The sequence below is a fragment of the Lissotriton vulgaris genome, chromosome 7 (assembly GCF_964263255.1).
Source record: "Lissotriton vulgaris chromosome 7, aLisVul1.2, whole genome shotgun sequence".
NCBI classification, from domain to species: domain Eukaryota; kingdom Metazoa; phylum Chordata; class Amphibia; order Caudata; family Salamandridae; genus Lissotriton; species Lissotriton vulgaris.
The window spans coordinates 855,922,366-855,947,256 of record NC_141695.1 but is presented as its reverse complement, the minus strand read 5'-3'; the positions used below and the strand labels follow the sequence as shown (position 1 = coordinate 855,947,256).

At 46.5% G+C, this 24,891-nt stretch overlaps 1 protein-coding gene across 6 annotated transcripts in view; it reads left to right on the top strand.

Annotated features, from left to right (window-relative positions):
• Positions 1 to 24,891, top strand: part of SGCD (sarcoglycan delta) — a 1,117,370-nt gene that overhangs the window by 943,760 nt on the left and 148,719 nt on the right. The gene's annotated exons all lie outside the window — the stretch shown is intronic.

Below are 24,891 nucleotides of genomic sequence, written 5' to 3'. Positions count from 1 at the left end.
TCCTATAATGCTCCTAGACTATGGAACGCCCTCCCCCTTTCCCTGAGGCAAGAACACAACTACCTCAGGTTTAGGAAACTCCTAAAAACTTTACTGTTCCCTTGAGTTCACGTCCTGACCCTTCCTTCCCCTCAGTTCCGTAGTCTTTTAGCGCCGGGATGCCCCAGGGTAGCTGCGCGCTCAAGAAAACATAAAATCAAATCAAATCAAATCAAATCAAATCAAATAAGTACAGTGCAGCTGCATATGTACCCGCTACTGTTCAAGCGCATCGAGGCGGCTCGCAGTGCTTTATCAGCCATAATGATACGTTTCGGTGCTAATCATAGACAGATCTTCGTCTCTTTCTAGGCCGCGCGTTAGCCCAGGCAGGCATGGCGCGGGCATCGACGTGTCGCCCAGGATGCTTCAGCACTGGCGCCTCCCAGGGGAGGGAGGGCTGATTCGCGCGCTCAAGGACGTCCATTAGAAATATTGCCTTCCCTCTGGGACATCAGGAGAGCGCTGTAATTCAGACTGCCTTGAGTGTCTGAGCGTGACTTGGAGCGGACCGGCTCGCGGGTGTGCTGCCTGGAGCAGTGATGTGATTCCGCCATTTGCATAGCACTTAGCTGTGGCAGAATTCATGGGTCTTTGGAGGGTGGATGTGAGCGGAGGGCGCAGACTGACAATTACCGAGGATTGCGGAATGCACCCAAGACGTCGGAGCACGGGAAGCTGTGACACCTCCTGGCTGGCTTGGCTCTGAGACTGCTGAGAAGCTCAGGCCTTGTAACTCTCCAGGCGCTGGGGTTATTTGCTTGACCTGCGGTTGCTGACCAGGGTTGGAATTCTTGAAATCACAAAAATGCTTCAGACTGGATGACAGCCCCTTTTCCTTTGGTCTGTGTGCTGCTACGCTCATAGGAGCCGCTGGCAGAAGGTGGGTGATCGACCCTCACATGTCGTCACATGTCCATTCAAGGATTAGATGTAAAGCACCACTGACTACAGTGATGGGTTCAGGACTACAATGCCGGCAACGACAGAGAATGCTTGCTAAGGCCTCTATTACAAATGCATACCGCATTCCGATGGGGCTATTAATAGGAGTTATCAGCCCCACTGGAATTACAAAGTTCCTTTTGAGCATGTTGTGTGAAATACTGTGTATGAAATTAGGCGTAATCAGGGGAAAGGGGATTAGAATTACTTATTACCCTTGAAATTTCTAATTTCGTAGGAATCCCTGGGTACGACATATAGGGCCTCATGTATGAAGGTTTTTAGCATTCACAGACCCTCGTGTTTGGTAAATTGGAGGGGTTGTGAACGCTAAACCCCGTTATCGAATGCGCTAACTGCACTTAGAGATTCAGAAAAGGTTTTCCAAATTATTAAAAGTGTTTAGAAATCGTTTTGGAATGCAGTCATGAAACATTGAAAAGTTATCAGCTCTCAAGCTTGAGTGGTAACTAACCCCTTCCCCTTTTGAATGTTTAAAAACAGGGAGAGTATGCAGTGGCCCATGTGACCACTGCCAACTCTAATGAAACTATGTACAACAGTATATAGTTTTGTTTTAAACACATTCCTGTTTCCTTTAAGGAAAATACCTGCATCAAAAAAAATATTGCTTTATATGAACACAGTCACAGACATGGTGGTCTGCTGATCCTAGCAGGCCACATTTTCTGTGATTGTGGCCAATTGCATTGGGTCGCAAATTAAGACCTGCCTAATGAATATTAATTAGGCAGGTCATTCTGCAACTCCCTTCAGTTCAGTATTTGGTGAACCAACCTACAGGCTCAGGGAAGGGAATGGCCATGGAGGCCATCGCTTCTGCTGCCAGAGAGTGGTGAGGATAAGGCTCTTGAAGCAGAACAGTTGAAGAGTCTTGGTCGCTTTCAGAGCTGCAGGGGTTGTGAGCTGCTGGGAGCCTACCTTGAAAGATTCCTGCAAGGCACAGGAGGAGTGGCCTACGCTTCTGGGGCTTATGAAGGAAGCCCAGGAACAGGTTAGCAAAGGAGTGGTCGGGAAACGCTATGTTGTTGGGGAGGGTAGCCTACTTTATAGTGAACTGGTAAATCCTCAGACAAGAACTAGCAAGAGCTAGTTATTCCATGGTGCACAGGAACTTCCTGTTGTCCTGCTAAGGGCCCAGGAATTGCCCTTAGCAGGACACGTAGGGATTAGAAAACCCCAGGGTAAGTTGGACTCTATTTTCTATTTGCCAGGGATGCACAGATACACAAAGAGGTCTGGCAGAACATGTACCACTTGCCAGAGGAGCGGTTGAACAGGAGGGATGACTAATCACTTTCATGTATGCTACTCAACACTCGCTCACTCTGTAAATACCCCACCAAGATCTGGGACCTGGCTGGTCCCCTTCGTCGGTCCCAGACATCGCCACGACAATCCCGGCAGGACACAAGATTGCAAGATGGGACCAACAACACAAACCAGGAGGCGGAGTCGCGATCATCTTCAATAAATCTTTCAATTCCATCGAAGCCATCAAAAACTCAACCCCTCCTCAGAGCCCCTTCACATTAAGCTCAAAATTATAGCCAACTAGACTCTTTTGGAACTCTCAGCTACCACCCACCTGGTCTGCGAACAAACTTCACTCAAAACATCACAGACTTTGCTCCCCCCCTCGCTTTGGAATCCAAAGTCTATGTCCTCATAGTATACCTCCACTTCCACCTGGAAGACCAGACTGACCCCAGCTCCACAGCACTCACAGAGAGCCTTTGCATCCTTGGACTCACTCAGCACATCACCAAACCCACCCACACTGACAGGCACACTCTCCATCCGGTCTTCGCTACCTTCAACGGAGTCAAGTTCACCCCACTACACTTATCACATGAACCAAACACTCCATCCTCCATTTTCAGATAATCACCCCCCCCCCTCCCACCTCAAGACACCCACCAACACCAGCCAGACTCACCCCACCTCGAGCAGAAGAAAAAAAGCAGACTGGGCCCATGCCATATGCAAGACAAGACCCATCTCCTCATGAGACAAAACGCTGAAGCAGGCCAACTCAACAATTGGTTATCCAACTGCACCGGGTCCCTGGCCCCCTCAAACACAGCCACCACAAAAGAGCCAAAAAGCAAGCCATCTGGTACTCAGAAGAACTCAGAACAACCAGACAATGCTGCAAACAATTAGAGAGGAAATGGAGAACCATCTGAAAAGAGACTGATAAGTACACCATCAGAGCCACCCTAAGACAATACCACAGCCAGATCAGGGGTGCCACCAAAAATAATGCCCTAGCCGAAAGTACAGAGAACAGCACCAACAGCAAAAAGGAGATCTTCGTACTTATCAAACACTTCACCTTGCCATCCACCTCTTCACACAACATCACCTCTTCGCAGGACCTGTGTGACAGACTACCAGACTACTTCAGCAGCAAAATATGAACCTTCTAGAACAACTTCAACCCTCAAATGGACATTCACAGCCTCGCCGGCAGCCTTCCAACCCAGCACAGCATAAGCACCCTGTTTGCCTGGAAGACAATCACCACAGAAGCAACAACAAGCATCTTGAGATTCATACACTTCGAATCTCCTACGGACCCATGCCACACCACATCGACAACACAGTCGCCCACACTATCAGCAGAACACTCACCCATGTCCTGAACACCTCTATCTCCACAACCACCTTCCCAGAAGCCTAGTCCACGTGCAGTGGTAAACGCTCTGCTTCAGAAACCTTTTGCTGACCCATTCAACTAGCAAACTACCGACCAATCTCCCTGCTACCTTTTCAGGCAAAGATCATGGAGAAGACCATAAACATACAACACACCAGCCACATTTACCAACACCAACTTCTGGGCACCTTGTAATCTGGATTCTGACAAACCACAGCACATAACTGCACTCATCACAGCCACAGACAACATCAGGATGCTCCTCGACTGAGGAGAAACAGCGGCCCTCATCCTGCCTGGCTTGTCAGCTGTTTTCAACACAGTCTCCCACTCCACCATGCTCAAAAGACACCATGAGGCAGGTATCCAAGGCTCTGCACTCACCTGGATCTGCTCCTTCCTCATGGAAAGAACACAGAAGGCCTGCTTGACACCCTACACATCCAAAGCCAGAAATGTCATCTGTGGAGTACCTGAAGGCTCATCTCTTAGCCCAACCCTGTTAAACTACTACATGATACCACTGGCCAACATCATCAGATCTCAGAGGAGCAGCATTCTCTCTTATGCAGATGACATTCAACTGATACTCTCTCTTGAAGACATGACTCCTGTAACCAAGACCAACTTCAATACCTGCATGACCTCAGTAGTCACATGAATGAGTTCCAACTTCTTCAAGCTCAACATGGACAAAACCGAAGAAGTGATCTTCGCAAGCAAAACCTCTCTGTGAAACTCTACCTAGTGGCCGGCAGACCTCAGACCTTCTTTAAACCCTACCACCCACGTCAGAAAACTAGAAATCATCCTTGATGAGAAATTGGACATGACAGCACAAGTCAATGCAGTTATCTCCACCTGCTGAAGATTCTGTGAAAATCTTCAAGTGGCTCTTGGGAAACATCATATCAAGTAGACTAGACTACGGCAATACACTGTACGCTGGAATCAGGAAACAGCTCCTGAACAGACTTCAAACCATCATCTGTATAAGGATGAAGAGTCTTTTGGTCCAGTGTGCAGTCTCCTCTAATCTCGAAACTTCAAACAGTGGATATACAGTTCTGCACAGACTATGGCAGACTCTCAGATGGGTCTGAATGTTGTCACTGGGAGAATGCGCTCATATGAGCAAGTGCCCTCACCCACCCGAGGGTGGCATGCTTCATCATTGGGCTTGCTCCTCATTGGGCTGGTGCTGCAATGCCCAACGGGCCTTGCAAGAGGGCACTTTGTCATACATTTTTTAATCGGCAATGGATGCCTGAGGGTATGAGTGTATTTCTGGTCAGGGAGTTTGGAAAAAAATGTGAACTAAAATCGACTAAAGACCTCATAGGGCTATCTATTTATTAGGGTTCCAAGACTATGATGGGGTTAAAAACTGCGTGAGAGACTATTAAACATTATGGCTCTAGTCTCATACATGTAACAGTATTCTTTGTGATGTAAGATCAAGTTGGTTTACCTAGATCTTAGTCTATGGTCGACAGGATTCATGCCTCAAATATGTCAGACGATCACCTGGCATTTCATCTGAACCTTTAAATTGGCATACCTAATCTTCTATAAGGAAGTGTAACCAAAGCGTGTTTCTGGGTTTCCTCCCACATCAAATCAGATTTTTTTAAAACACTCATGTCATTGCATGTGTGCTTCATGTTAAAACAGTGACCCTCCAATTTGATGTTAAGGTTCCCTTGGAAAACCAGGACAGCACACAGGCATTTGTGCTCCGTGGATGATTGGTGTATTTTACAACTCCCGCATTAATCTACCCCAGTCCTAAGGAGCACGGAGGTACGTTAATACACCGATTTGTCCTCTGTGGATGATCGGTGTATTAACCTACCCCCGTCTTAAGGAGCATAGCTAGGTACTGTTAGTGCTGCTGCCAGTTGTAGGTGTTCCATTTGAGCCGGTGGGATTAGACATAATTCATACCTTCGACCACCCGACACAGTCAAGGCACAAGTATATCTTGGTTGTGGTGAATCAAGCTACCAGGTACCCTGAAGGTGTACCTCTGAGGATCATGACTGCACAAGTGGTAGTGAGAGCTCTCCTGGGGATTTCTAGTTTCAGATTTCCAAGGATGGTAATTTCTGACCGGGGAACCAATTTCATCTCCTCTTACATGACAGAGATGTGGGAGTAACGTCGCGTGACATACCACTTCTCCTATTAAGCGTACAAAATAGTGATAAGCTGGAATGCCTTAATTAATCTCACCCACTATTAATTACTTGGGGTCGCATCCCAATCCATTGTTATTCTGTACACTATTTCAACTCAGTGTGTACCCAGCTATATTCAAATCAGTTTTGACCCTGTTCCAGTGGAAATATTCCAGTCTAACTGATAAGCCAGGTACTCCTTGAACCAGAACACAAGAAACCCTGGACCGGTTTTGCCCTACTTAGGCTCATCAGCCAGGTCTCCTAGGCATATAACCCAATGGGTTGGTGGAGCAATTTAACAATACACTGAAGAACATGATGGGAACTCTGTCAGAAAACCTCAGGAGGAAGTAGGATCTTCTCCTGCCATATCTCTTGTTTGGCTAACAAGAGGTTCTGCAGAAGGGGCAGAGTTCAGTCCCTTTGGGCTTCTGTATGGACACCCGGTGCATTGCTCTCTCACCTTAATCAGAGATGGCTGAGAATGAACCTCACAGTCTCCACAGAAGGATGTGGTGGATTATGTGATTGGCCTCAGGAAGTTTGTGGTGCAATACGTGAGTCAGGCAAAGGAAAACATTCAGGCCAGCTAAGAACTGGTGAAGGAATGGTATGACCAGAAAGCTACACTGATTGGGAATCAGGAAGGTCAGGAGTTGCTGTTGCTAAAGCCTATTTGCCCCAGGGCTTTTGACGGCAAACGGTGTAAATGAAGGACAAACATTTATAAAGCACGCAGTGGGAAGCCCTGGCTTTTGGCTTCCCTGTGCGACTTGTGAGTAGACAACTGCTGCAACTGATCAGGTTTTTGCTTGTGTGCAGAGAGAAGTAAGTGACCCTCGTATACCAGAGGAGCGATTCAGTGGATCGAGCTATGTGCATTGCAGAGGTTATCGAGCCACAACCTGTGTGTAGTGGTAGAGTGGCCACCTGTGCGTCACGCAGAGCCACTGTGAGAAGACTGCCTTGTGGTAAGGGCCAGTGCCTGTGTGCAGTAGTTGGCTGCAACCCCATATGACCGGAGAGGCCACTGTCAAGAACTTCACTGTGCCAATCAAGCCGGTGCACCGTGAGAATACAGTGACCCCAAATGCCAGATGGAGTCAATAGTACCAGCAGGTCGTGAGACCTGGTCAGAGTAATATTCCAGAGGAGTAAGGGCATGGTGCACCTGCTGATCTGCACATAACAAAGGATTCAGCTGGGCTTTGGATACATTCAGTTTAACCCTGTGCCCCCCCCCCCCACCTGCTATGTACCACTGTGCTGACTGTGTTGCCTACCCAAGCTGCCTTAGGTAAAATATGCCGTGTATGAAGGTGCATTGATACCTAATCAAACCTTAAACATGCACCTAGACTGGACCTTCCAACATATTGCTCACCATTCATGAGAGTAATCTGGAAGATCTCTCCATTATAACGATGTGGGAAGAGTTGTCCAAAACGTGCTAAAAGCAACCCTAACAACCACTTCAATGACCCGCTCACTTCAAACTGTCTTGCAACCGTTACCAAATCCATCATCCCTTGCTGGACTGCAATCATTAATGCCTCCCTACGACAGGGAACAATACCGACCTTGCTGAAAACAGGCCAAGTCCTACCCATTCTGAAAAAACCATCTCTGGACCCAGCCTCCCCAGACAACTTCAGACCAATTTCAAACATTCCGCTACTGGCGAAAGTGCTGGAAAAGTGTGTACAACTTCAGCTTAGTCACCACATCAACAACTACCATCTACTCGACGACTGTCAATCAGGTTTCCGACCCGGGCACAGCACCGAAACCACCATGCTTCTCATCGTTGATGACGCTCTTCAAGCCCTTGACCAAGACAAAACCTGTGTCCTGATCCTCCTCGATCTTTCATCGGCCTTCGACGCGGTCAACCATGTGATGCTACTCGAACGCCTTAAACTCAGGATGGGATTAGATGGCATAGTCCTCGACTGGTTCAAATCCTACCTCCAGAACCGATCTCAGAGATTTCTAGTCAATGGGGAACTGTCCGCTCCCTCCGCTGTCACAGTGGTAGTCCCTCAGGGATCAACATTGTCCCCTACCCTCTTCAATGTCTATCTGGAACCCCTTGCAGAAGTCCTGCGCAATGCAAATATCTCCTTTCATATATACGCTGATGACACTCAGATCTACATAAAAATCTAATCTCTGGCAGAGATCCTCCCCCTGAATGAAGCCCTGAAGCTGACCGTCAGATGGCTCTCCTCCAGTCAACTAAAACTTAATGCCAAGAAAACTGAGTTCCTTCTTATCTCCCCACCCAAGAACAACCCCGACATCCAGACATGGATTAAAGCCATCACAGCCTTAAACTGTTCCCCGACCATTGTGAACTCTGCCAAATCTCTGGGAATCACCTTGGATTTTAACCTAAATGTGCGTGACCACGTCAACACAATGGTGAAATTGGCCAGATTCCACCTGAGCTACCTATGGAAATTGAAACCCTTTCTAGACGCTCTGGACTTCAAACTTGCAGTCCAATCATTAGTCATCTCTCGACTGGAATACGGTTGCTCCACCCTCTCTGGCCTATCTAAGATCTTGCTGGCTCCCTTAAAAGCCTGCCTCAACACAGCCGCCAGACTACTTACAGGCTCAAAAAAATTCGATAACATCACTCCTCACTTGAAAGCGTTAAACTGGCTCCCCTTCGAGGCGAGGATTCATCTCAAGCTGGCATGCATCACGCACAATGCCCTTCACTCTAACTCCCCTGCGTTTCTTGCTCAGAAGCTTGTGTTATTTGGAGGAAACAGACACTCAAAATCGACCAAGGCCCTCCTACTCCGGCCTGCACACTTTAGGAAGATAACAACCTACAATCGGGCCTTCTCTGGGGGAGCATCAAGAATATGGAACTCCCTCCCTCCTGACATTAGAAAAATCCCTTCCTTTGCTCGCTTCAAAAAAGAGGCCCAGTCCTTTCTCATGGATAAATTCCTTGGCTAATCTCGTTCCCTCAGCCACCTGAGAGACTGTTGCCCTATCCTGCGCCCTTGTACATCACTGTTTTTGACTTTTGTATTATTTTGTATTATATTCATTGTATTATATTTATCCTGCTGGATAGCTTTTCATATCCCCCAGGTACAGTACCCGTCTGCTACCCTGTCCCACCTTCATCCCCATGATTCTCTGTAAGCTCTCCTTTGTACTAAGTTTTCATTGTTTATCGTGTGCTATGACCCTGTAATACTCTGCTATATCTGTAAAGCGCTCTGATACCCTCACGGGTCATGTTCGCACTCTATAAAACCTTAAAATAAAATAAAATAAATAATAAATCGTATGTTTGTTCTGTGGCACACTTGGCCAAGGCTGAACCAAACCTGCGTAGGTCATATGGATGAAGGCAAAAGTTCCCCAAGGGGTGGACATGCTGAAGGAAAGGTGGTGTGACCTGTGTGCTGCACTCCTGTCATCTAGATCCAGTGCTTATAATAAGAGTGCTGCTACAGATGGCTTGTGCATTGCTGGAATGTCCTGTCACTAGCTGGATCATGTTACAGAAGACCCCAGTGGATAACAAGAGGGAGAACATTCCTTTTTTCAAAAGTACCAGTTTCTAGAGGCAGAATACCAATAACCTGCAACAGAACAAAGGAAATGTGTGTGGGAAATTGTTTTAGAGTCCCAGAGCAGACAGATATTAGAGCGCTCACATTGTGGCAATCAAATCCTTTTTACCACTGTTTTCCTTGGGGCTCAACTTAAAATGTAACCCAAAACTAAGAACCAAGTGCACCCCTTTAGCATCTGGCTCAAAGGGTAGTGATGTTGTTCCATCGAAGGCTGACAAAGTAAGGTGGTATGGAGTGAGAGTCTCAGAACTCAATAAACTGACCAATACATGGTAATAATTCAATGTACCGCCAGTGATTATTCTTGCAAAAGTACTTTACTCAAAACACTCACAGTTTATCACCCTGTCTAATATCTCAGAAGGCAGTCAATTGTATTTTTGAGTTACTGAACACTTCCACTAATCACAGGGAAACAGTCTAAACTGTTCCCATGGAGCAACCTCTCTGATACTCTTTGCACAACAGTTTCCATCTAATTTCAGCTGTTCTCCCTTGCAGGGTTGTTGGGACACAAAACCTCTAGAGTAGGCAAGTCAGGTTTTGGGCCTGCACTTGCAATTCTATCCCTCTCCATATTTGAGAACTGACAACTCCCCTCTTGGTTTCTCTCTGGTTGCATAGTATGATGTGCATTAAGTTGTGGCAGTGAAGGCAGTGCTTGCAGTCTTCTGGTGTTTAGTTGGGCAGTGCTGGTCCAGTTAGAGGGCTTCTCGCAGCCAATGGCACACAAGAGACAATGACCTTGCCCCGGGCACTGTCTACTCTTGCACCAGCAGAAGTGGTGACACAGGTAAATGGAGGCAGCTTCAGCACTAGCTGAGAAGGCTGCAATCGAGTCCTTTGTGTTTCTCTGGACTGATTTTGCGGGTGGGATTCTTCCTTCGACCTAGACCCAAAAACTCATCACCCAAACAAACTAGACACCCACCTCTCTTGCAAAAGTGAATACTAATGTCCTGGAGCTGCCTTCTCACACTGCGATGTTCTCCTCCTCCAGCACTCTTGTTTCCTTTGTATGGGCCCGGTCCACCTTTCACTCAGCACTTTGCAGCTTTTTGGCACTTAATGTCTCAAAAGAGCTTTGTCAAGTGTGAGCTATTCAGTACCCGCTATCCATATGAGTACAAAGTCCGTTCACACTGTAGGGACACATCAGGACTCCTGGGCCTCACCTTAGCAGAGCCGGCAGGTACTGCCTTGATGCTGCAGTCGATGACTTGTGCTCTTACCACCTTGGCTCCTTTATGGTCCCTCTCTTTCTAAGCATTTTCTCCCTTGTTCAAGGCACCTCCAAGGTCTCTCCGGAGCAGTCAGTTGGCTTTCTTCCATGAAGAAAGGTTCAGCCTGTCGTTGTTACAGTTTCTAGGTTTCTACGAAGGAGAAGATGGTAGTAAAATCCCTGGAGCAACATTGAGTTTCTTAATCCCATCTGGTTTTGAGATCCCAATTACTTGACAACCAAGAATCAAAATCCATTACTTCACAGTATTCAAAATAAAAAGCCAGTTCCACGGCCTTCCAAGGTGCATTGATGGCAGGCCTCCTGGATCATGACAGATCCGTTTTCCATCGTAGATTTGCTCACTGTACTACCTCAGGCACCTTCAAGGAGGCCTTTCAATAGTTTGTGATTGATCCTTGTCTGTTTTACAGTCCATGTTTATCTTTTGTCCATAACCATAACATTTGGGAAGTACTAGTTAAGGTATCTTTTGACTATAAATATCAGCTAATCATTTTGGAGGTTATGTGCATCACAGTTGAGAGTGTTCATAATTTTCAAACATGTTTATGACTTTTCTCTTTCTTACATAGATAGAATGGGAATTTATGCAGTGAAATAGCTGTCCATGTGAATAGGTTGTTTCTTTTGGTCTTTAGTGGCTGGCAGTCTTAATAATTTCTGTGAAGTGTCTGGCAGAGGTTGTGAGTATGCATCTTTTAATGTAACAAAATAAAATGTAATGGTCTTTAGTTATTTGATCGTGGTTTTTTGACTGTTGTGTGCCTGAAGTTAGCTGTTGGTCTTTAGGTGCCCAACTGTGTATTTTGCCTTGGGTTCATTAAAATATCAGTTGATTTTGATTTTTGCTCAATCCGATGGTGTTGGTTGGGTATGGTATGTGGATGTTGTGGTCTAAATTTAATATGATAACAGTATAGCACTCTAAATATTGTTTTCAAAACTATCACAATATTGGAGTTAATGATACGCCCAAAGAACCAGAATTTGTGCAAGGGAAATTTAAGCTGCAATATTTATGATTAAACAATATTCCTCTTATTAGCAGTCTGACATATGACGTTGCTTGGTCTTTCAGTGTCTGAAAGTGGTGATTGACCATTTGACTTTGTGTATCTCATAATGTCTGTTGATCTTTATGTGTGTGGACACTGTCCATTGCTCTGAGCGCCTGCATTTGTCAATTGTATTTTAAAGTATCTGATAGTGATGTTTATTTCTGTATATGTTAGTGTGAATTAAATCATTCAGTGCTTGATTGTGTTTATTTATTTCTGGATGTCCGGTTATGTGCATTTGTCTGCTAGTGTGTGTATATCACCGAGTGTCTGAAAGTGTGAGTTTGTTTTTCTCTGTCAGGAGATGCCAGATCATTTTTTACTATCTAATAATGTGCCATATGCCAGATAATTTTTTACTATCTAATAATGTGCCCTTTTCAGTAGAACGCGCCCATTAGTGTTTTTAGCATTGTTTATTATTTGCTGTTTTTTTATGCGTTTGAACATGTTATTTTGCCTTTAAGTGTCTGACAGTCTATGGTTGCTTGAGAGTCTGATAGTGTCCATTAGACATGTTAATTAACTTAGAAGGCAGAGTCTTCGTAGAAGAGTGTGTAGCCACTCAGAAATTGAGGTATTTCTTGTTAGGCCCTAAGGTTACAGCAACAACAGGTAGGTCCATTCAGGGCTCCATTCTCCCTCCAATTGTCCTTATCTCCTAACTCCCACTCCACGCCACACACCAAGAGTCTGATAGCTTGGTGTTTCTGATATTAGATCTAGGTGTAACTGCATTTTATCATTTCAATTGTTTTGGGGTGTCTTGTTAGAATCCCTTGGACTTATGTTTTCTAATATCCATTCTCTTGTGGTGTCTGATGTTATCCCTTGCTCTGCACATGCATTATACTTTCTGTAATCTGCTGGTGTTCAATAGTGTCTGCCTGGTCCAGTAGATGCTTGAGTCAAGGCCCTTCCTTGGTTTCTGGGTGAGAGTGGTCAACCATTTTGTGCATGTCAGGGACATGCTAAGGCGTTAGTACTCTCAAATGTTTTCCCTGGGACAAAAAAGTTTGGTCGGTGTTGTGACTGAGGGCCACACAGATGCCAGCAGGGTGATGGTTGTAGGGGGGTTGGGGGTGAGGAGGGTGTAGGGAAAACAAAGCGTGTACATCTAGGAGGTGAAATAAATTGAACAAGTAGGAACCAGAAAACGTGAGATAAATTCTGGCCTCCATACTTGACCTAATTGTGTGATCCTAGGCAATTGTTTTATTTCACTTGCCCTCCTTTTCCCTCCTTACCACATATAAGAGGACCTCGAAATACATGACTTCAAGGTGGGTGCTCTACAAAAGCTTCTCCTGTGTGTGATTTAACCTTTTCCGTGCTCATGACGAGATCAGCTCGTCATGAGGCACGGTGCTCCGGTGCTCATGACGAGCTCAGCTCGTCATGAGCCGTGGAATGCTCACACGCGGGGACAATTCCCCTGCTTTGCTGAATGTTCCACGGGTGTGTCATGACGAGCTTAGCTCGTCATGAGCACACGAGCACTGTGCCTCATGGCGAGCTGAGCTCGTCCTGAGCACGGGGGCGCTATGCGCGCCCCCCTGCCCCCCAGCACAGCGGGGGAATTACCCCCGCTGCGAATGGGGTTAATAAGCTAAAATGTTGCAAATGTATAATAGCAACGCAAGTCACTCAAAGGGTGCACATAACAACTGACTTGCCCCTGAGTTCACTGTTGTTGTCAGGGTGGGGGGAGGGGGGCTTGAATGTTTCTAAACGAATGTATGAAAACTATCACTTAAAAAAATATACTTCTCTATACACTGGTAAAATCTAATTTACTATGGTGAAACAGTTCTGCCTTTTAATGAAATACACTTTTTGAGTTTAGAAGAGATGTTATCATATTTTTACACGTTTTCTGCAAAATGTTTTTATAATTGAAGGTGTTGTTAAAGTTAAGTAGTGTAGGCCATCCCATTTACTTTCTTTCTGTAACTGAATTTTTTTTTCAATAAATGCGGGTTTTACATTTTAATTTGTCTCAATAAACAGCAGCCCAGTGCCGTTGACTAGGGGGCGACACGTAAAGGTCAGGGGAGCCGCATGTGACCCCCGGGCTGTACCTTGAGTATCACTGTGCTACGGATATAGGATGATATTTAATATGTTACCAGAAATATTGACTTTTGTTCACAGCTATACTAGAGCATTGCGTGCGGCGGTTGATCAGAGGAGTGGGGGTTTTCAGTTTCTGCTAACCTTCCTTTCCGACACTACTGCTTTTTAACGAGTTCCTGCAGAAGTTTGCTTTTCAGGCAATTTCCGTAATGTCTTGCTCTGGTTCCTGCAGCGATGTCGTCAGATTGGCTCCGGGGTGCTCGGTCCAGTCTACCCTTCTGTGAAACTAAATTAGGTTTCCTGCCCGTTTCGAGTTTCTCACTGGGCTCCTTCAATGAGTTTAAATTGCAGAATCTTTCTGTGCCTGCTGGGCTGCCGTATAACGGCTTCTTTTTTATTGGCGGTTGCTTTGTATTGCCTCAGCTGGTTTGTGCATAATTGGGAATTTAGTAGGCACTTGAACTCCGATTGAAACTTTTTACTATTCACTACAAAGCTGGTGCATGAAATCTCAGTGTGCCAGGAGCCACTTTTCCCAGCTGCGCCTCAATATTGTCTGCCTGCTTCTCTTTTTCCTTTTACCTTCTCCATGAAAAGACCCTGCATGAGTGGTTCTTTTTGCTCCAGGCACCCCGTAGTAGCACACCCCCGTGGAAACAAGTTTGCCTGCTGAGGACGCTTTCAATAATACATTAAATACAAGTGTGCTTTCCCTCGCTTCGTCTACTGTCTTTCCTTCTCTGTGTGATGTCTTTTCCTTTTCTTTGTGCTGTCTGTTGCATGTCTATGTGCTGGCTCTCACCTCCTCTCTCCTTGCCTATGGCCATCCCTCCTGTCTCTGGGCAGTGTATCTTCCTTTCCTATATCCTGTCTGTGTGATGTCTGTTGCGCGTCTTTGTAATGTCTGTTCCACCTCTTTATGCTCTTTTTCACAATCACTTGCTACTGGAAGGGCGAGATTTTGATCGATATCTTATCACTATTGATCTAAAACCCCGATCTGGTCGACTGAACCTTTATTGCCTGTCTTTGAGGGAAGAAAGTGCATCTCTTAACCAAGTTAGTTCACCCAATAAAGGACTCCGCTTCAAAGGATCACAAACAACTTCTAGCTTTCAAAGATTTATTATAAAGTCAAGATAAGTTGCAGGTACAAGCATCTCAAAATGAGATTCACAAGATACACGGGCCCAACTACATACATGTGCTCTCTGAAAGCCCTCAGACGAGCAATGGAAACTACCAGCACCAATTCTAAAAATAATAGGGCTATTAGCATAGACACATACTGAGATCTCTCAGTCATTTACAGCCGGAGGGAAAAGACAGGTTAGGCTGTCCCTACCCTGATCTAGATGGTATCCCTACTTAATCAGGTCCCTACCTAACAAAAGGTGTCAGCAGTGAATGACCCCCAAGGGAAGTCACCCACTCTCAGTCTCTTGGTGAAAACCTATAGTTCTCCAATCATGACCCCTCTCTGCCTACCCATCCGCTCTCTTAAGGGTCCTCAGGCTTCTGCTCTAACTCCACCCAGGGGTGCTGTCCCTAATACAAAAATACAACAACATTTAGGATGCCCCTCGTGAGACGCCCCTCACGTGGTGTAGCTTCTGGCTTTTTCCATGCTGAAGCCTTGTGGTTAGAGTCGACCTTGCTTCTCAGACTCGTCTCCGGCCCGCTGATACCCCCCAAACATTCCGGAACCCTCCTCCATGTCTAGTCCGTCTCTTGAACAACCTTCTATTCATATTTCGTATAATTGAATACCCCCTTTTCTCTTACAGACAGACATTTGCAGCCAAATCCCAATTCTCATAGTTTTCCAACCGCGTTGCAACATTCCCCGGCCCAGACTAATATGTGTAAATCAACGTTAAACTTTTCAGGCCTACAACATTTCTCATAATGATTATAGCTTTCGACTTTTTCTTTAATTATGGCATGTTAGTACTCTTATTCTGCTATTCAGTAAACACATCTATAAATCATGGTCTATTTGTTATTACTAAAACATTAGTGCAATCCATGTTGTGAAATCGAACCACCTTCCCCCTCCCTTCTAGCTCTGGCCCTGAGGCCTACCTCGTTCTACGTTTAACCGCATGCCATCTTATATTTTAGCAGCTACACAACATGGATTCAGGAATAATCACATTTAATTAAATCATTTTGTCTCACACGTTTCTGTATTAGTTCCACTTCTACTTAAATCTCTACATTAACTACACATTTCAGAATATAACTGTAGGTACTATCAGCACTCATGGCATTTCTCTTCATGACTTGTGCTTACTACGTATAAGTGTGATGCATTTCTACATTTAGGTCAGTTTGCGCTCTCTCAGTTCCCCCCTTTGATGACCTCTCGGGGTCATCATTAACATTCAAACTGCAGTGATTGCTAGCATAACTCGTTTCTGTGTTTCCAGAGCCCTCAGACTCCGGTACTGACTATCTTGTATGGCAGCCAGTCTCTGCAGCTGTTTTCTCCGAGCCCTCTCTGACCTTCTTGATCTGTACCATTTGAATACCCTCACCAATCCCCACAACACGATCCCACAGACCAATATTATGATGATAGGTTTTAGTATTTTCCACACAAAGCTTTTGCCTAAGGTGGTGAGCCAATCTCCAGCTTCACTCATTCCATGGCCCACCTTTTCCCAGACATTTTCTCTACTCAGGTCTTCGATCTCCTTGTGAATATTAGTTATGTTCCTAATAACTCTCTCAAGGGGCTTTGAATTGTCTGGAATGTAGGTACAACATTTCTGGACCTTCAAAGCCTTACAGACTCCGCCCTCTTTTGCTAATAGGACGTCTAAGGCAAGACGGTTCTGGAGAACCATAGCCCTTATCGATTGCATCTCTCCTTCTACCAGCATTAAGGACTGAGCAGTGCTGGCAGACAACCTGTCTACGACTGTTGCCAGTCGTCTAATTTTAACATCATTAAGGATTAATCCCAAAAGAGGGAACACAGCTCCAAAGACATCTCCAACCATTTCTACACCTCCTACATCTCTCCTTCCCCTCGATGATGTCTTGCCCTCGATGATCTCTAAGTCTTGGGCATGATATATTTTAGGGAAGATAATTGCCAAGTAACATGATCCATACCAGTTGTCAGGTAGTCTTACGTAGGCATTTCTCCCACATACAAAATATACATTTGGAATCACTTGCATTCCCTTCAGGAAGTCCTTAGTATAGTACTCTAAATTGAAAGCATGTTCACAGCTAACTTCTCCCACGTATACATTTTCATAATACGTTTTGGCTCCATGAAGACATAACTTTCCTCTCTGCGTTCTATCTAAAGCTATTGGACCACTACTACCCTTTCTCTTGTGTGCCTTCTCTTCCTCGGTCCAATCTGTTTTCCATTGTCCTGATTTTTTCAAAATCTTTTGTCTCCTATTTCGATCATCCACCTGCCCTATGAACTTTTTCTCGACTTCCGACACCTTGCATGTCAGGTTATTTCTGCGGGCATGTGAAGTATCTAAGGTAATCCAAGGAATGAAAAACTTTGCCAACCTGTCTTCACTCTTCCAGTAGTCCCATTTATTCATTTGTTTATAATTAGGGACTTCTGGTAACACTGCATCGTAATTGGAGAAATAGTATTCAAAACTATCTCTCCCATAAAATATACTAAGCAATAAGCTACATGTAATGCCATATGTCAGCGGGAGGTGATGATATCGAATGCCTTCATCTACAGACGCCGGCAACTGCATGCAGACGTAACAGTCCTTAACCTCCATGGCATCCACGTATTCATACAGAAGTTTAGCATAAGCATTAGACCTAAAGTCTCCTTGGGACTCATCTACGTGTAACCTGCGGGCTTCTGCAGCTAATAACACTTTTTCTTGAGTGTTTTCCCCTTTCTCACCAGCAACGGTGGGTGTAAGCGCCTCTACAGATTTCACATCAGTTACCTTTGCCTCTTCCTCACATCCCTTTACATAAGAGACTGTTACTACTAAAGCTATTAATATTATCACTCCTACTATTAGTGTACCTATTATACATTTCGCTCTGCGGTTCTGGGTGCCGGCCTCCATTTCGTCAGACTGTATGGCTCTTTCGTATCTTGGCACAAAGTTCTTTTCCTTTCGTTCCTTTACAGTCTCTCTTACTCCTTTTGTCCTTAGAACCACACAACTGGAAGCTGACAACCTTCTTCGCAAAAGTTCTTTACAGTCCAATACAGACAACCCTAGCCCTTCTCCAGTAACTCAAGGGAAGGTCCCTAAGATTCTCTGCTTCCTGGGCGCTAGGTAATCTTCTTTTCTTCTCGCTTATTTACAAAGTCCTTTAAGCATCTACTATCAGGCGGTCGCCTGCAGCTTCGACAGCAAAGTTCAATATTTCCATACGAAGATTGTGCTCTTCTTGGGCTGATATCTTTGTACCAAAATCGGGGAATTGCAATTCTGTGAGAAACATGTGCTTTAACTTGCTGAGGCGGGGAGGTCGGGGAACCATAAATGTCAGTGACCCTTCTTGTTCGACACCGGGTACTAACAGTCGTATTTCCACTGTTATGATGGGCTCAGAACTGGACACCACCACCGCTCGGATCCTCCCTGTCACTGGTTTCGAAGCCATCTGTCACCAGATATGTCCACTCAGGGGTGGAGTATCTTCTGCTAGGTACACGCACTCTTCTTGACCTCCTCAAGACCGGTGCTTCAGCGCCCTGAGCACCTTCTTCCGGGTCTGAATCTTCTGATATCGGAGGAAGGGTTCTCTCTGGAGTTGACCTCAGACTAGAGCTTCTTCTCTGCGGCCAATCCGCTTCTCCACGTACCCTTCTACTCCTTCTCCTTCTTGTCTGTTCACGCTCTCTGTCAGACCTGTCAGTGTCTGACTCGTACTCCCAGCTACTTTCTCCTTCAGTAGCGTCGTCTGTTTCGCTGCTGTACTGACCGTCCTCAGCTTGGTCAGACTCGTTCCTCTCTTCCGCTGGCACCTCTACAGCTTGGCTAGCCCCCTCTATGGCTTCTCGGTCCGCTGCTGGACGTCTATCCGAGAGAGGAGCTGTGTTTTCCAGAGGTGCTGGAACCCTCCGCGTGTGCGACGCGTGGATCCAGTTGGGCAGGCCTCCCACCTTCACTGCCGTGTTTGTGATCAGGATGATCTGGAAGGGCCCACGCCAACGAACATCCAAACAGCTTCTTCTCACGTGTTTTTTCACCAGGACCCAGTCCCCAGGAAGCAAGTCATGACACGGGTCCTGGCACGATGGTACCTCGGCAGCCTGCACCTGAAGGGACACAGAATGAATGGCGTCAGACAGCCCCTTACAATAGTCCAGGATCATATCATCTGTGATGCTAATCAGTGCAGCAGTTGGGACAGAAGGTAACCTCATTGCTCTTCCCATCAATACCTCATGAGGAGACAAACCAGTTCTCCTATCCGGGGTACTACGGAGGCTCATAAGGACCAATGGCAACGCATCAGGCCAACTCAAGGATGTTGATGAACACACCTTTGCAATTCTGGCCTTGATGGTGCCATTTATTTGCTCCACAATTCCTGAAGCCTCTGGTCGATAACTGCAATGTAGTTTCTGATCTATGCTCAAAGCTGCACAAATCATTTTCACAAGCGAGCTGTTGAAATGCGTTCCCCTATCTGATTCCAAAGAGGCCGGCACCCCGAAGCGCGGGATAAGCTCCCTAAGCAGTAACTTGGCTACTGTGAGGGTGTCGCACCTACGTGTAGGGTATGCCTCAACCCATCTGGAGAAAACGCAAACAACCACCAGGATATAACGGAGGCGGCTGCACCTTGGCATTTCAATAAAATCTATCTGCATTCGATTGAATGGACCTCCTGATCTCCCAATGTGGCTCAGTGCAACTGGTGTCTTTTTCCCTACATTCAACTGCTGACACGTCACACAACGCTGGCACACTGCTTCGGCTGCTACTCTGAACTTAGGGTTGTACCAGGTCTGTCTAAACACTCTCAGCATAGCATCTCTTCCTAAGTGGACGGGACCATGTATGTGTCTGGCCATTGGGCTCACCATCTCATTGGGCAACACTGCTCTGCCATCTGCTGAAACCCAGAAATGGGCCTCACCCATCACACATCCTGCCTTTTGCCATGTTTCTTTTTCACAATCAGGAGCATTTTCTTGCATTTCCTTTAGTTCGTCCCATGTATCGACAGTTTCTAATATCATGGCTAATTCAGTCCTTACATTTATTCCACCCACTTCCACCTTTGTGAAAGAGTACCCTGTTTCTGCGCAATACCGCGCGACTTCGTCGGCATATCTATTGCCTTGTGACACGAAGTCCATATTTCTGGTATGTGCGGTGCACTTCACAACTGCGATACCTGCTGGACATTGCAACGCCTCTAACAACAGGCGCACAAACTCTCCATTGCGAATGGGAGAGCCTGAAGAGGTCATGAAACCTCTTTGAGACCACAACTGCCCATAATCATGAACTACCCCGTAACCATATTGACTGTCAGTGTATATGGTGACTCGGATTTGATTGCTTGCCAGACAGGCACGCGTCAGGGCAATAATCTCGGCTACCTGAGCGGAGTGTACTCCTTCCAGGCATCCAGCTTCCACTACTCCAGTAATTATGCAAACAGCGTAAGCTGCTCTCAACTGCCCAACTTCGTCTCTTACACATGAGCCATCGACAAAGAAAATTTCATCTGGGTCAGTCAGTGGCTCATCTACGATGTCGGGTCTTGGTTTGGTGCATAGTTCAGTCACATCGAGGCAGTCATGGTCTGTACAATCATCATCATCCTCAATATCGTTTGGAAGTGGCATTAAGGTAGCAGGATTTAAAACAGAGCATCTCCTGAGGGTCACGTTCTCTGCAGCAAGAATAACTTGCTCATAGCGCGTGAGCCTGCTGTTCGTCAGATGCTGTGTTTTGGTCCTGGTCATCAACAATTCAACAGAGTGGGGCACATGCACTTCTAACGGGTGCCCCATGACTATATTTTCACACCTCTCAATGCTGACACCTGTTGCGGCAACGGATTTGAGACATCCGGGCAACGCTGCTGCTACTGGGTCTAAAGTAGCCGAGAAATAAGCGACTGGTCTACGGGCATTCCCATGGATTTGGACTAACACAGACAGCGCGCAACCCTCTCTCTCACAACAATAGAGCAAGAATGGTTTATCGTAATCTGGCATTCCCAGAGCCGGAGCACGACACAAGTCCTCTCTCAGCTGCAGGAACGCCATCAAACAGTCTTTGTCCCATGGTACCGGATCGCTCACCTCCTTGTGCGTCAATTTTTGCAAGGGCTTTGCTTTCAGTGAAAAGTTTGCAATCCACTGTCGGCAATATCCCACCATTCCTAGGAACATCCTGACTTCTCTCTGTGTTTTAGGCGCATTCATCTTCATGATGGCCTCTATCCTGTCTGGTGACACTTTTCGTTTACCCTTCTCAATTCTGTGTCCCAAGTACTGCACCTCTGTCAGGCAGTACTGCAATTTTCCCGGGGACACCTTATGCCCATTCTCAGCTAGGTGATTTAACAAAGCAATAGAGTCTTCCCTGCAAGCTTCCTCTGTTTCTGACGCCACAAGGAGGTCGTCTATGTACTGGACCAGAACTGACCTCTGGGGCAGCACTAGACTTTCAAGATTTTTCTTTAGAAGCTGGTTGAAGATCGATGGGCTCTCTGTATACCCCTGAGGAATACGACACCATGTTAGGACTCGACCTTCCAGCTTAAATGCGAAAAGAAAATGGCTTTCTTCGTCCAGAGGGATCGAGAAGAAAGCCTGACAAAGATCAATTACAGTGAACCATTCTGCTTGGAACGGTATCTGAAACAGTATCACGGATGGATTCGGTACCACTGGACAACACGAAACGACTATGTTATTAATCTTTCTGAGGTCCTGCACTATCCGGAATTTCCCATTTGGTTTCTGCAAACCCATAATCGGGGAGTTACATGGACTACCCACGATTTCCTTCAGTATTCCCTGCTTAATCATGGATTCGATCACGGGTTTGATGCCTGCAATCGTTTCTGGAGTCAATTTATATTGAGGTGTTCTTGGAAACTCAGCATGCGGTTTCACTACAATTTTCACTGGGTCCACCCCTTTCACCAACCCAATCTCTTCCCCAGTGAAATCCCACACTTCTGGAGCAACTGTCTCTCTTAGATCCCAGGGGAGCTCGTCTACTGTCAGAGTGGGATACAATTCCACACATATTCTGGAATTTGAGACTTTAAAGTCAGCATCATCATCATTAGTCAATACCTCCACGCCCTGTGGTGTGCAGTATATGGTGCAATTTAACTTGCACAAAAGGTCTCTTCCTAGCAGACATACAGGACTAGAATCGCAAACCACAAACTGATGCTCATCACTGTACTTCCCTATTTTCACCTGCACGGGTTCAGTCAGAGGACTGGTCATTCTCCTGTTAGCGACCCCCACCACTTGTATGGTCTCTCCAGACATGGGCAGGCCTGGAACTGCGGCTGACCTGATCGTGGATCGAGTGGCTCCTGTGTCTACTAGAAATGTCGTGGGAAACCCTGCCACTTCGGCCTCAACATAAGGTCCCCTCTGGTCTACCTCCAGAGCTGCCCCGAGGGTGCAGTCATCCCTTTCTACCCTCTGTCCAGTTAGTGGGTCCACATAATAGCATTCCTCTCCCCCGACAAACAGTGGCATCTGTCTATAGGTCTTACCCATAGTCCCTACTCTGGGTGGCTGCGGGAACTGAGCTCGGGGAGGTGGGCCCCCCCCTTTGAGCACCTTTCCCTGGTATTGCGTTACACCTCTTGTAGGCGCACTCTGGGTCTCTTCCTCCTCTACCTCTTGGTCTCCTATCTCAACATTATAGGGACACTCGCGTTTCCAATGCCCCACCTCGTTACACTGGTGGCACCTAGTTGTTTTCTTTAAGGCAGCTATATCTATCCTGGGTCTAACGGTGGAGGTCTCCTCATTGCCCTTGTTCTGACTGTACTGTTTCTTTCCTCCAGTACCTGTTCCTGGTTGCTGTTGCTGCTGTCCCCCCTTCCCAGCTGCCTGCATCTGTACCACCATCAGTTTCTCCTTTAGTTTCTTAGCCTTGGAGTCTATCTCATCACAGCAGTACCTGGCATACCTCAGTATTTCGTCTAGGGGTTTATTTTGCCAACAAATCAAGTGTTGCTGTATCATTAAACTAATATCCGGTCTCAGGCCCAAGACGAACTTGGACACAAATTGCCCTATGTCCTTCGGATCCATGACATCCAGACCGCTATACTGTTTAAACGCCTTCAGCAATCTCTCATAGTATTCGTGAACTGTCTCTTTGGGTTCCTGTCTTGTTCGGTCAATTTTTACCCAATCTATGTCTTGCATTGGCACTTTATCTTTCAGCCAAGTCATTACTCTCTCGAACTTTGCCATCACACCCTCGGACGGCCCATTAGTCTTAGCATCTCTCTCGGGCTCTATGGTGGGCCACTCAGCGCTAACCTTGCATGCGGTCCACAAATCTCCTGGCACTACTATGTCAAACAGCGTGTTCAAATCTATCCATAGGACCTTTGAGATTTTTACGAATCTCTCGACTTGCTTATACCACTCCACTGGGTTTTCCCGCAGTTTGGGGAAAGAGGTGGTAAAAGCAGCTAAATCCCCCCTACTCCAAGGGACGTGGACATAGGTCCCATTTGCGACTTCCCTCAAAGGGTATGTCTCTACTCCCTGCTGTCCTCCTGGTGTCATACCAAGTGTGCTTCTCCTGACGGTCCCTCTCTTGGACCACCTCTCTTCCCACTTATCTAGGGCCCTCCACGTCCTTATTCCAGTGATCAGCTCCCTTATGTGCGTTTTCAATCCGATGGTTCTCCTCTCATCTAGATCTCGGTCTGAGTAATGTAGCCTGTGGTTGCCCTGTAATGCTTTGGTTCTTGACAGGTCCACCATATTTTTGCCTGCTAGTTCTACCAATTTCTCATGGATTGCCCTCGCCTTTCGAGTTACGTCCTTTGCCATGAACAGAATTTCATCCTGCTCATATATGTCCATTCTTTCTAAGGGCAGGGTACCGTCTACCATGTCATCCAGATCCGACTTTAAGCTGGAGACATCGAGTCTTTTGGCTTTTATTTCTGCTCGCAATGACTCCTTCGAGGGAGGTTCACAGGTTTCTCTCCCATCCCAACTCCGGGCCCTACGTTTGGGTTCGGGAGAGTTGGGGAGTGCTCTCTCTTGTTCCCATCTCTCCAGGTCCCATGCTCGGCCATCCGATCTTGGAAGGTGATGGAACACGGGCCTGTTACCCCCTACCTTACTTTTTCCATTCTCTCCTCTCTTTTCACAGTAAGCCTCTCTGCTATTCTCCCTTCGGTCCCCATTCTCTCTTGGCCTCGTATCACTCAGTATCTGATACGATCCTTCCTGGTTTCCCATATTCCCTGGGCTGCGCTCATGTCCGTCATCACAGGGACTATGGTGCGGCCTCTCGCAACTCCCACTCTGTTCTCTGTTGTCTGGCACGCAGTGGATACACTTAAAGCTGTCTCTGTACTCCCGAGCCCTTCTGTCTTCATCACTACGTATTGGGCGAGACACCCCCCCGTTTTCCAGGTCTGATCTACCTCCACTCCGGGCCCAATGGGTGCCTCTCCTACTATCTTTCTCCCTCCCGTCCCACTCCGGACTGCTCTCTTCAGCCCCGCAGTGAGTCCGGGCTCTGCTGTCCTGCCTTTCCCTTTCAACTTCCGCAGTCATGATGTTCTTGTGAGCCTCTACTGCCTCATCCCACTTCTTCATGTACTCATTTAACTCCTGAAAGGATTTCCGTCCTGATCCCCTCATATCCTCTGGCCATCTAATGTCCCCCAGATCCCCTGCGGTGTGTACTGGGGTGCTCCACTCTCTTGGTATCGGCAACTGGCTTGGGGAGTTGATCGTATCATTCCTCCTTGCCATCTCTGCTCTTTCTCTGTCCCTCCGTACCCGTTCTTCCCCTCTAGCCCTGTCTGGGTCATATATCGATACTATAGGACCTAT